The sequence below is a fragment of the Rattus norvegicus genome, chromosome 17, assembly GCF_021556685.1.
Source record: "Rattus norvegicus strain SHRSP/BbbUtx chromosome 17, alternate assembly SHRSP_T2T, whole genome shotgun sequence".
Classification (NCBI taxonomy): Eukaryota; Metazoa; Chordata; class Mammalia; order Rodentia; family Muridae; genus Rattus; species Rattus norvegicus.
Genome location: NC_141550.1, coordinates 4,629,979 through 4,643,105, shown reverse-complemented (window position 1 = coordinate 4,643,105; position 13,127 = coordinate 4,629,979). Strand labels below are relative to the sequence as shown.

The 13,127-nt window shown below is 47.7% G+C and overlaps 1 long non-coding RNA gene across 2 annotated transcripts; it reads right to left on the bottom strand.

Annotated features, from left to right (window-relative positions):
- Nucleotides 1-2,554: 2,554 nt before the first annotated feature.
- On the bottom strand, nucleotides 2,555-11,177 carry LOC102553373 (uncharacterized). 2 transcript variants are annotated; one of them, XR_015641405.1, is made up of 5 exons: nucleotides 10,773-11,177; nucleotides 8,776-8,820; nucleotides 7,287-7,564; nucleotides 6,441-6,542; nucleotides 2,555-5,097 (listed from the first exon to the last, which is right to left on the bottom strand). It is a non-coding gene; the product is annotated as an uncharacterized LOC102553373 (long non-coding RNA). The 2 variants fall into 2 exon arrangements; XR_015641406.1 differs by lacking the exon at nucleotides 10,773-11,177 and adding an exon at nucleotides 10,342-10,556.
- Between the last annotated feature and the right edge of the window lie 1,950 nt (nucleotides 11,178-13,127).

Below are 13,127 nucleotides of genomic sequence, written 5' to 3'. Positions count from 1 at the left end.
CCTAGACACTGAATCTAACTCCCCAAACTCACTTCTCATTCCACAGTTAAGTGGGGAATGGATGGCGGAAGAGCAGTACAGCTCTCCAATTCTCTGTCTTCCCATCAAATGGACTGCTCACGTGTCCTGACACCCACCACGTCCCACAGCATCTACAGAGAGTTGAAGACATGGCTGTTCGTGTGCATTCTATCTGGATGGTGCTTGAGATGTTACGTGTCCTGGAGTGTACACATGCCTCTTGGGGTACACAGACTTGCATGGCTTGCCACACATGCCTCTCGGGGTACACAGACTTGCGTGGCTTGCTACAGTCTCTCTGGCCTCCTTTGATGCACAGCGCTTAGAACAGCCTGTACTCCATGGTTTGACTCGCTGTGCCAGAGGCATAGACTTGCGTTCCATTTCTTTCAATCCTAGGGTCATTGGGTAAAGAATGGAGAACTTCCTATGTGAATTAGACTCTGAGAACTCTCCCAGTGGAAATGCTGTCCGGTTCTGCTACTTCCCAGGCAGTTGACCTAGCTTCCTTCACGCTGTGGTTTAAAGCTGACCCAACACATCTTTCCTTCTATCTCTCTTGCCGGCAATTACCACTGTCTCCCTGCTGGACTCTCAATCTTCCGTGATGGTTCTAGTGACCGATATGGCGTCTTCTGTGTGGTCAGTGCAGCAGGCTGGTTACGATTTAGCTCTTACTCACGCGTACGAGCTGCAAAAGAACCTGGAATGTACCGTGGCTTAGAGCTGGGAAAGACTTCTATCTTCCACCACCGCCACTCTCTCCATCTGCCTTGACTCTTTCTGTTGTTTTAAAGATCTGCTTATTTTATGTCTATGAGTACACTGTAGCTGTCTTCAGACACAGCAGAAGAGGGCATTGGATCCCATTACAGACGGTTGTGAGACACCATGCGGTTACTGGGAATTAAACTCAGGACCTCTGGCAGAGTAACCATCTCTCCACCCCCTTGACTCTTGTTTTTAGTGGAGAAGAAACAGAAACTTTAGAAGCTCTTATCAAACAATGGCCTGAGGATCTTACTGTACTTACCCACTTTCCTCCCTGCCTGTTGGGCCATCTCCTCTTGAAGTGCCTGGAGATAGGCCTAACAGGGAAGATCAGTGACTTGCCTGTGGCTGGGTTCGGGGTTGGGGGCAGAAATGTGAGTCCTCCGTCTCTGGTCCCACCCTGGTCCTAGTTTTTGCTGGACTTACATCTCACCACATCAGGACTTACTTCTTCCAAGTCTCTCCCTGGCATTAAGTCACTGCTAGACTTTCTACCCAGGAGGTTTCTCCACTGAAGGTGTCTGGTTTCAAAATCTGGGCTGTGTTTTCAAATAACATTTCAGCACCTCAGGCAATGACATCATGGTAAAAGTGACAGCGTTGGCTCAAGTGTTAGTATAGTGGGTGACAAGAAATCACCCACCCAGTGAGTGGGCTGCTTAGAGAAGGGCAGCAGAGAGAGTGTCACCTCTACGTGATGTTTTTTTCCACAAAAAATTTAATTAAACCATGGCTGGGTCAGTATTCAAAGCATGCTGCTGCCAGCCTCTTCCTTTGGATAGAACATTGCTGAGTGTCAGTCAGGATTCAGGGGTGGTTGGAGCTCCCAGGAGAGGAAACAGCTCTGAGGCGGTGCTATGGAATTCCTCCACAGGAGGGGCCGTTCAGTGCTGAGTGTGTGTCTCGGGGAGGGTATCACACTTGTGGACACTGGCTTTGCAAACTCAGGAGATGACTTCAGAGGACCCCTTCAACATTCCTTTCCTTTCCTTTCCTTTCTGTCGGCGCCTTCTTTTCTCTCAAGAAAGAAATACCACAGTGGACAGTTCTACCATTACTCAAATATCCAATGGGCTGGAATTGTAACTCTTCCGTTGAGGCAATTATTAATAATAATGTCGCTGGCTTTGTTTTTATTTACTGAGTACTCATCTGAGAAACGAGACTTGAAACCTCATCCCTCGCCTCTGCGAAGCTCCCAAGGAGGTGACACTCTTGTTTCTCTTGTAAGTGGTTGAGCAGATGGAATAACTTGCTCTTGGCTGTTCAGCTGCACATATGAGTTTGACTTTGGTTGCGTGGCTTCTCAAGACAACAGCAATAACAATAGAAAACAGTTGAGGGGATATAGAGTAAGTACCCAATGAACAGGAGCCATCATTCAGAAATTAGATCAACATACGTGGGCATGCGGGTGCCTCTCTCTTCCCCATCTGGGGCCGGAAGGGCTTTCATTATAAGGCGGGCTTTGCAGTTGTCTCCTTGGGTGCTATTAATTTTTAATTCTTGGTACTGGAGAGCCACTTCCTGAGGGGAAGACGCAGGGTCAGAGCATGAACTCACACAGACCATTTGAATAAGAAAGAATGCCAGAGCTCCAGCTGGAAAGAGTGGAAGTTCTCATCCACCCTGTTGTTTTGAGAAGACCCACAAGCATCGTGCAAAGGTACTCACGCTTCACTGCATTTTGCATACACCCACTGTCTTAGTTACGGTTTATTGCTGTGAACAGACACCATGACCAATGCAAGTTTTATAAAGGACAACATTTCATTGGGGCTGGCTCACAGGTTCAGAGGTTCAGTCCATTATCATCAAGGTAGGAACATGGCAGCATCGCAGCATCCAGGCAGGCATGGTGCAGGAGGGGCTGAGTTCTATATCTTCACTGGAAGGAAGCCAGGAACAGACTGAGCATCCTCAGGCAGCTAGGAGAAGGGTCTCTAAGCTTGTAAAGATGTGGTCTTGGAGTAGTAGGTGTGGTCTTGGAGTAAGTGTGGTCTTGGAGTGTGTATGGTCTTAGAGTGGGTGTGGGCCTTGCTGGAGGAGGTGTGTCACTGGGGTTGGCTTGGAAGTTTCAAAAGCCCACACCCAGACCAGTATTTATCTCTCTCTGCTCTAGTTTGGATCATGATGTGAAGCTCTCAGCCACATCTCCAGCACCATGTGTGCCATCGTTCTCTCTGTCCTGACAATCGTGGACAGAGTCTCTAAAGCTATAAGCCAGCCCCAGTCAAATGCTCTCTTTTAGAAGAGTTGCCTTGGCCATGGTGTCTCTTCATAGCAATAGAACCTGGGATGCTCTACCATTCCCGGGACCCTTCCTGGGTGTGGCCTTGTTCTTACCTCATTTTAGTTTTTCCTTCTCACTGAAAGATGGCGTCAAGAAGTGAGGAGGTGCTGGGAGGATGGCTCAGTGGGCCAAAGACTTGCTGTGTAAGCCTAGGATCCTGAGTCAGGCTCTTCAACACTCACACAAAAGCCAGCAGTGGTGTAGAGACAGGCAGCTCACTGGAGCTTGCTGCTCTTGTCTGTCTGTCTAGCCCAACATGGGGCTTCAGATTCAATGAGAGGCTCCATCTCAAAAAAATAGTGTGGGGAGTGAAACAGGAGGTCATCGCCATTGATTCCTGGTCTCCATATGTGAATGCTTATGTACATGTGTACACACACACACACACACACACACACACACACAGACACGTATGCACATATGCACAAACACAGATAAGCAGACAGACAGATAGGTAGAAAGATAGAAAGAAAGATAGAAATATAGAAAGATAAGTGATAGAAAGATAGATGATAGATAGATAGATAGATAGATAGATAGTATACTGACTTGTTTTGTGTGTTAATTTGACACAAGCTGAAGTTATCACAAAAAGGAACCTCTGTTGAGGAAATGCCTCCATGAGACCCAGCTGTAAGGCATTTTCCCAACTAGTGATCAAGGGGCAGGACCCAACCCATTGTGGGTGTGCCATCCCTGGACTGGTGGTCTTGGGTTCTACAAGAGAGCAAGCTGGGCAAGCCAGTAAGAAACATCCCTCCATGGCCTCTTCATCACCTCCTGCTTCCCGACCTGCTTGAGCTCCATCCAGTCCTGACTTCCTTTGGTGATGAAGAGCAGTGTGGAAGTGTGAGCTGAATAAAACCTTTCTTTCCAGCTTGCTTCTTGGTCATGATGTTTGTGCAGGAATACAAACCCTGACTAAGACATACATACATACATACAGACAGACAGTAGGTAGGTAGATAGATGATAGAAAGGATATGTTCTCCTACAGTGCATTCCAGTCCAGAAGGGTGTATGGCCCTTTCGGCACACCCTTTTAGAATGTCCCGTTTGAACTTCAGAATCCGTATTGAGGGCCTTGTGAGATTCCTCCGTTCATCCTTTCAGTGCCAGAACAGCATGGAAATCTCTAGATCTGGTGGTGGCCAGGGTCGGCTGCAGAGGGCTGGGTACAGATGGGTTACAGATGTGTCTGTTGGCTCCACTCACTTGCATCGGAGGCTTCTCCCCCTGTGAAGCAGAGCCTGGGTGGCAGGAAAAGAGGGCAGGCAAACATGGAGGGCTTCCTTCTCTTGTGCCAGTTGGAGCATGGACTTCAAGAAATCTGCAAATTCCACACTGAGTCCTCACCTCCTGGCCCCGATAAAGGAGAACAGGGAGTAATGCACCAAGGCAGAGTCAGGTCTTTCTAAAATCGAACTTTCTCTTTCCAACCTCCTTCTATGGCCATGACCTGGAAGAATCCTGATTCAAGCAGGTGAGGTAGAATAGTTATTTCCAGCACTCTGGGTCCAGTGGTCTTTAATAACTGGTCTCAACCCTTCGGTCTCGTGGATATATCTGTATGAATTCACTGAGACAGTGGTGTTGTCAGACCTGGAAGGTTTGGGGATTTATTTCATCTTTAATTCCGTGTGTGCGTGTGGAGGAGGTATGTGTACATGTGAGTGCAGGGATCTGTGGAGGCATGAGATCCGCTGGAGCTGGGGTCATAGGCTGAGCTGCCTGATGTGGGTGCTGAGAACTGAGCTCTAGAAGGGTAGCGGGTGCTCTTAACCACGGACCCAGTGCTCCACTAGAAGACTTCGATGACTCCACCGTGGACAGAAAGCTACTTCTACTGTGGACACACAGACACAGACACACACATACACACCACTGTACCCCAGAGAGTGGCATCATGGCCGTTGGGTGGATTTCAGAAGAGCTGACCCTGCTGGCTCTTGTTGTCTGGATAAATGTCAACCTTGGCTTGACTTCTTTACTTTGTGTCTTTTCAATTGGTCCTAGAGGGTGAAACAAGTCAGAAGTGCTTATATACTCGAGTTTTCAAATGCAGAGGATTTAAAAAGCAAATCCCCAAGCTTCCAAATACCAGTGGTTTACAGTGTTTCCAAATGTAGAATCAAGACCTCAGCCTTCTTTGAGGAACTTTAGCTGTGTAAAACTTCTCACAAGGTGAGAAAGACCATCTCTCTTAAATTCACCCTTTAAAATGTTCTTGGGCTTTTTCAAATTTGCATGGTGTGCAGCACAATGACCTCCTGAGTGTCAGTAATAAACTCCCACCTACAGGGTCCATGACGCTTGAAATTGACACGCCTTAACAAAAAAGGTATGAGGGGAAAATACGTTGGAATTCCAAATAATTGTTTTCTCAGTTTAGAATGTAGACGGTTTAGGGGCCGAGGCAATGGTGATGAAGTGCTTGCCATTGACGCACCAGGGCCCACGTTTGATGGCCAGCACTCACGTACACAGCTAGGCATGATGGTGCCTGCCTGTGATCCCAATTGCTTGGGAGTGAGTGGAGCAGAGACACGTGAATCCCTGGGGTTATTTGCCAGTCAGTCTGAGAGCCCTGAGTCCCAGTGAGAGACCCTGTCTCAAAAGCAAAGTGGATCACTCCTGAGGAATGACACCTGTGACCTGTGACCTCCATATGTACACACACACACACACACACACACACACACCACACAAACACAGACACATATACACACACCACACATACACACACACAAACACAGACACACATACATACACCACACACACACACACACAGACACACATACACACACCACACACACACACATACACACACACACCACACCACACAAACACACCACACAGATACACACACACAACACACACACACACACCACACAAACACAGACACAGACACACACATACACACCACACACACACAGACACACAGACACACACAAACCACACAGACATATACACACATACACCACAGACAGACAGACAGACACACTACACAGACATACACAGACACACACACACACCACACAGACACATACATACACACACCACACAGACACATACAACACATATACACACCACACACACACACACACCACACAGACACATACAACCCATATGCACAACACACACACACATACACACACACACACACACACACAAACAGAGACAGAGAGAGACAGAGACAGAGAGAGACAGAGAAGTTTGGACCTGCCAGTCTGCCAGATTTATGGTATAGGAAATTCAACCCTGTGTTACATGTTTTAATGCAAACTACAGCTTTGAACACAAGTTGTTTCTGGCAGGGAACGGCCATGTACTTACCGGTAGAACTCAGTCTTACCTCATCCTTTGCAGAAATTGGCCCAGGCTCAGTGTGTCTGTACCTATGTGGCACACCTGCAGCCAGGCGCCTCCTCCTTCCGAGTTCCCAGGCAGCTCTGAGCTAGAGAACAGAGCACACTCTGTTTCCTGGCAAGCCATCCTACCCTTCCCAGAGGCCAGAAGCCTTCTGCTTCCTCCTCCTCCTCCTCCTCCTGGAAGCTTCGAAGAACATCTTGCCCTCACATCTTCCCAGCAGAGAGCAGTGGCTTTGGTACCTAGCAGATGGGGACTGGTGTGTATCTATCCGTCCCTGCGAGGAGGAGCCTATGGAGTTGATTCGGGGCTTGTAATCAGGATTTATAATCTGTGGGCTGACAGGGCCCACCCTCTGACTCAGCGGGTAAACATCTCTGCTAGTCTTCTTTCTCCTTTACATTGAATAATGTCAGAGCATGGGATGGACACCCAGTGGGAGAGCTGACACTGTGTAAACCATTCACTAGCAGTTGCTCCGGCAAATCTCAGCTGTTTTCTCCAGTGGCGGTGGTCTTACAGGAGATATTTGTTCAGGTGACATGCACGAGGCCCCCAACTCTAACTGCCACTCCAGGGACCACTCTTTGAGTACTGACAGACATCAGAGTCCCCACAGTGCCTGTACTGCCTCAGGGTCCCAGACTGGACCCACTCCTCACAATGACCTGTTAAGGTTTGAGTAGCCACCGGTGCTCATTCCCAGAGTCAGGTCTGAGCTGAGCCGGGCACACACATTTGGAGAAAGTGGGTCTGAAAGTTTCTAACCACAGTCAGGGACCTCTTGACTTTCTCTGTTGTGGTTCAAATCCTGTGCAGGTATTTTACTCACCTTTGTGATGGTTTCAAATCAGAAACTCCTCTCCAGAGAAACAACAGCAAGTGGTTCTGCTGACCAACCCACGGAAGCAGTGTCTCCGGGTGAGTCTCTCGGAAGTCCGGGTGCCTGGAGCTTTCTTTTTCCCCTTTGTTTAGCCGCATGTATTGGTGACAGTGATTTGGAAGGTCCGTCCATTCCTGCAACTGCTCCCTCCTTTCTTCTTCAGAAAGAAAGATCTGCCCCGTTCCTTTCCTGTGGCCTGGTGACGGCCATCTTGCCAGAGTGAATGTCTGTAGGGACAGCTATTTGGTTAGCCCTTCTCCCCAGCACCTGCTAGTGTGGATAGCATATTTCTCCCTGTATTCCTGGACCACTTTGCCAACCTGATAACCTTTTACACCTTGAACTTCATCTTCCTTTGATGGGAAGAGAAAGAGCATTCTACACCCATCTTAGCTCTTTGGAAAAGAGGAAGACAGTGTCCCTCCAGATCTGGGAAGGGCAGGAGGCATAAAGGGTTTGAAACTTATTTTGACAGCTGCTGTGCCAATGGTCACAAAAGGTAGTTTAAGCTATCTATCTATCTATCTATCTATCTATCTATCTATCTATCTATCTATCTATCTATCTACCATATCTATCTATCTATCTATCTATCTATCTATCTACCATATCTATCTATCTATCTATCTATCTACCATATCTATCTATCTATCTATCTATCTATCTATCTATCTATCTACCATATCTATCTATCTATCTATCTATCTATCTATCTATCTATCTATCTACCTACCTACCCTATCTATCTATCTATCTATCTATCTATCTATCTATCTATCTACCATATCTATCTGTCATTTATCCATGTCTGTCTGTTCATCTGTCCATCCATCCATCCATTCATCCATCCATCCATCCATCATCCATCTATCCATCATCCATCCATGCACCTATCTCTCTATCGATCTATCCATCCATCCATGTATGTAGTATGTATCTATCTATATCTATCTATCTCTGTATCTATCTATCCATGTATGTATGTATGTATGTATGTATGTATGTATGTGTCTGTCTATCCATTCATCCATCCATCCCTATCTATCAATCTATCTACCTTTCTTTCTTTCTTTCTATCTCTCATATCTTTTGTTATCTCTCAGAACTTTGCCCACCTCCTTGTCTATGGGCACTGCAGGGGGGTTGAACTTATGATTCGCAGATCCCGAGACAGTAAAGGCGAGATGTGTACAGGTCAGGCTGGACAGATTTCCAGCTTAAGCTTCCGAACTCCCAATTTTTAAGGTTCATAATACTTTCTAAAAGTCAAAGGCATACATATGTCTCTTAGAAAGGACCGCCTCATGGACCTTAAACGCTCAATCTGTTTGATGCATTTCTAGTGTTGTGTGATATCCCTAGTTAGATATAACAACGAAAATAAAATTGGAGGCCTTGAGGTGTGAAGATTCAACCAATCAGTTGCCCTGGTTCTTACTTGGTCAGGTGCTGGGGTCTTTGGTATTATTCAGCTGAGAAGTACCTGTAGAAGACAAGAGAGCTCTCAGTTGGTAGTTCCTGTTTAACTGGAAGCTGCTGCTAAGTGTTTGTTTGTTTGTTGTTAGTCCTCCCCATGACCCATGCCCTTCTGTTCAAACCTGCCTATCCCCTTCCTTCCTCCAGACGATTTCTTTCTGCTTCCTGGTCTGGTGTATTAGTATTCTCTTCCTGCCTTCTCCTCGGAGATCTTTCTCCCTTCTCATGGTTCCTGTTCTTATGACCCGCTTACCCATGCACCCCACCCACATGCACACCACCATAGCGTACAAAAGCACACATCTTGCAAATGAGAAGACATGGGCGTCTCCTGCTTACTTCCCTCAACACAGCCGTCTCCTGTAAGCTTGCTACAAGTTTCTTCCCTTTACAGCCGAATCCTACTAGGCTTTCAGAGTAATATGAGTTTTCCATGGTGAACCCATCTTAAGTATTTTACTTTCTACACAGTATCATTCCCAGGGTCGAGACTAGAGGAGAGGAAATGTTCTGTCTCTGAGGACGACCCTCATTGGAGCAGTTGAGTTGCCCCTGGGCTGGTTCTGGATCTTCCTTACAACAAGAGAGCACTTCCAAGAACAGGCTCAACAGGATGCCAGAGATGACACTAGGTGACAGGCTTTCCTACTCTCTCTCCCTATGTGCACTGTGGATGGGACTGTGGGACTCGTTCTGATGAGTGTGCTGTGATGCTGTTTCTAAAGGGTCACCTGCCCTCGCTGGTTTCGTCATCCCCTTCTGTGGGGACTGGAGTTGTTTTATGTTTAACCTGCTTCCTGTGGAGAGATCTCCCCCACCCCTGCCTTTCAGTTGAACACATGCCAGAGTGTGAGACTTCTGTGTGCTGGCTACCAAGAGTTCAAAGTTCATCAGCTACCACTGCAGAGCCATTCTCCCTGATGCATGGTTTTGTTTTTGTTTTTGTTTTTGTTTTTTTTGTTTGTTTGTTCATTTTGTTTTTGTTTTTAGTAGCTCTTAAAATGTGTGTGTGTGTGTGTTTCCCTGGGGAGCAAACCCAGGGCCTTGCACATATCAGGCAGGCCCTCAACCACTAAGCCACACTCCCAGCTCTGATGATGTATTTTTAAGAAAATTTTATTTAAACCGTTACCTTTTAAAATATTTGAACCCCTCTAAGGTATGCGTTCTGTTGTCTGTGGATAAAATATAAAATTAATTTAACTTCGGCTCATGAAAGCCTTCGTGTGCAGTGAACACAGCACAGACTGGCCTGTCTTTGTCTCTGCTGTCCTCTCACTCTTGCGGTAGAGGCCGTGGTCATTCCCTGGTGTGGGTGGGGAGCTAAGGGGTGTGTGAATCAGATGATCTGTGCAGGGAGAGAGGGTGCCTGAAGCACTCTATGATCTCCCGGAGCTAGGAGAGGAAGGTCTGGGTTAGGGGTTTCTTCAGAATCCCAGTCCTACCGGAAGTATAACTCCTCCCCTCTGTTCCCTCCCCTCTCTGTGTGTCACTACAGCCATGCTCGGTCTGTTTGTTGCAGACATACCCGGTTCAGTGCTGCCGGTAGGATCCTGTTGCGGTAAGATTAAGAGGGAACGTTTTCTATCAGTTCCTGTGAGTCGGATCCGCTTACTCTGGCTGCTACTCTACCACGTGGTCTGAAGCCGCCCTCTCCCGGCTGTCTCCCTTTTAGCTGCCCTCTCCGTGTGGCCCCTAGGTGGTATTTACCATGCCTGGCGCCCGCCCCCCCCCCCTCGTTCTGCGGACCCTTGTGAGTTCTCACCCAGCAACAGAACCAGATCCACGTGCTCCAACTGCCTCTCAGCCATTCCTTTCACACCCTGTCCTCTTTAGCCCGGTAAATCAAAGTTCCAGAAACTTGTAATTTAGCAGTTAGGTTTACATGTTAAATTCCCAATCCGCAATACATCCACAGAACAAATTCACTGCCAATTAATAAAAATTTAAACCACCCACCTGGACGAGACGAAATCGACCCAGTCCGCCTGGATCTGGAGCAGATCCTGTGGGCAGTTCTAGCACTAAAGATCCCAGCGGGTCCTTAGAGAACTTGTGATCTGGAAAGAGGATCATGTCCCACCCCCTTCTCCTCCTGGACTACTCCTTGTTAGGCTTGTTCCCTGTGACTCTGTCTCCTGGGAAGGATTTTGTCTTGCATTTCCCACTGACCATTGACGTGCTCCTGCGCAGCACTGGCAGTGTAGGCCAGCAGCAGAGCTGGTAATACCATGCTCGTACTGGGCACACCGATCAGCCAGCAGATCACTCGTACTCCTAGCTAAAGTCTATCCCCGAAGTGAAATGGTTCTCCTGGTTCCCATGTGTACCCTGCTAGCCATTTGTGATCCCCATGGCCTGGATAGGATCAATCATTTCACATCGTGTAACTCTGGTAATTATCTTTTTTTTTTTTTCCCGTTCCTACAACACTTGAAGACAGCCAGATGGAAGGGTGTCCATGTGGCGCTTGGAAAGGCTGCAGGGTGGAGAGCCCAAAGTGGGGAGTCCAAGCCTCTCCTCACCCTGCTCTTTGAAATGGCTTTTCCCACAGAGAGCAGCATCTCCTGGAGGTGTCAAGCATCCCGACCTGTCCATCACTGTTCAGCTTGAGATATGTTCCTTCTATTTGCAAGTCAAAGCAAGACTTTTACAAGTGTCAGCAACACAGGCTCAAGCTGGCTCTTGGCAGCAATCAGAGTTTCTTTTTGCCCCTGGCAGGGCATTAGTAACTCCAGCACAGCTTCCCCAGGCAGAGCTCCATCAGCAGGCTGGAGCCTCCCAGGTGCCAGAGAGCACAGGGTCCCAGCCTGCCGGATCCTCTTAAAGACATCTATCTATCTGCTCCTGGTCCCCGGGGCTCAGAGTGTGCAGTCAGGAATGACACATATGTTGCAATTATGTTTAGAGCAGAGACAAGTTTGTTCTCCCTGCAGCCTGAAGAGATGCATGTGTGGCAGTCAGGGAAGCCAGGTCTGTCAGAAAACTGGACCGACAAGAAACAGAAGAGAGGCCTGCAGCAGAGGACCCCTGTGAACAAGCCCCGTGGGCTGAGCCTCATCCTGTTTTCCTTGAGAAACCTTTGGCAATCCGTGCCACCCAGGGGCACCAGGTGCCAGGGAACGTGCTCAAACCTCTGGCCACAGCTCTGGAGATAGAACATCTGTTGTTTGGGGGCACCCCTGACAAGAGTTCAGAAATGACTCTTACATAACTGTGCTGCAGGATCCCCCAACATGGAAACTTGGAGAATGTTTAATAATAGCGGGGGTTAAAATATGCTAAGTTGAGCCGTTATCACCAGTAGCCTGGCCTTCTGTGAAACTATGTAGCAATCTGTAGCAAGCTGCCCTAAAAAGTCTCCTGTTTGCGCATTATCAGTGCAACCTGACAGAGGCTTCCAAGAATGAAAGGGAACAAAATCCAGAAAGAAAGAAAAATCACGTAGAGTGAGATTCCTTAGAAAAATTTTTCCTCTTTTCTTTTTGGGGCACGGATCACAAGATTGTAATTCTAAATAATCCCACAATTAATTCTTGGGCTACGCCATCAGGTTAGAACAAACGCTTCCTTTCTGGTTTAATCACACAGGAAGATGCCCTACGAGCTTATTTGTAGACAATAAGTGCTCATTAAACAAGGTTTGGAGCAGCTTCAGCTTGTCAGAGAAAAGGGATCGCCCTCTCCGAGGCTCTGGACCCTTAACCCCTTCTGTGCCAGAGTCAATTTCCACTTGGTCTCCCAGAGCTGCGGGTAGACGGGTACACCCTGCTATCTTTTAGCCTGTTAGCATCCTACTGTCTTTCTTAGGGCCACTGGAAACAGAAAGTCAAGTGTGGTTGGAGGGGTTTGATGAGGGACACCTCAACTGTAGGAAAGCAAGCTTTGGGGTTACCCTGGTATCTTAAAGTCTCATCCCTTGGAGAGGGGACACCGGAGATGGAGATTAAGAGTGTCAGGCACAGGGCATGGCTTAGTAGGCAGGCTGCATGCCCGAATCTGAGGTTTGATCCTCAGCACCACATGGCATTTGCCTCTAATCAGAACTTTGGAGTCCGAGGTAGGAGGATCATAAGTCTGAGATTGTTTTCAGCTACATTTTCAGCTCTGTTCCACACAGAGGGAGACATTTATGGAGCATGGATGAGGCCTGTGGATGGAGCTTAGGTTATGAAGGAAGAGGGTGAACAGGAAGCCAGCAAAGGAGCAAAGTCTTGGCCTCTCCAGGCCAAGGTATTACCATCAATGGGCTGATCATGAGTGCCAGAAAGGGTGTGTGTGTGTGTGTGTGTGTGTGTGTGTGTGTGTGTACGT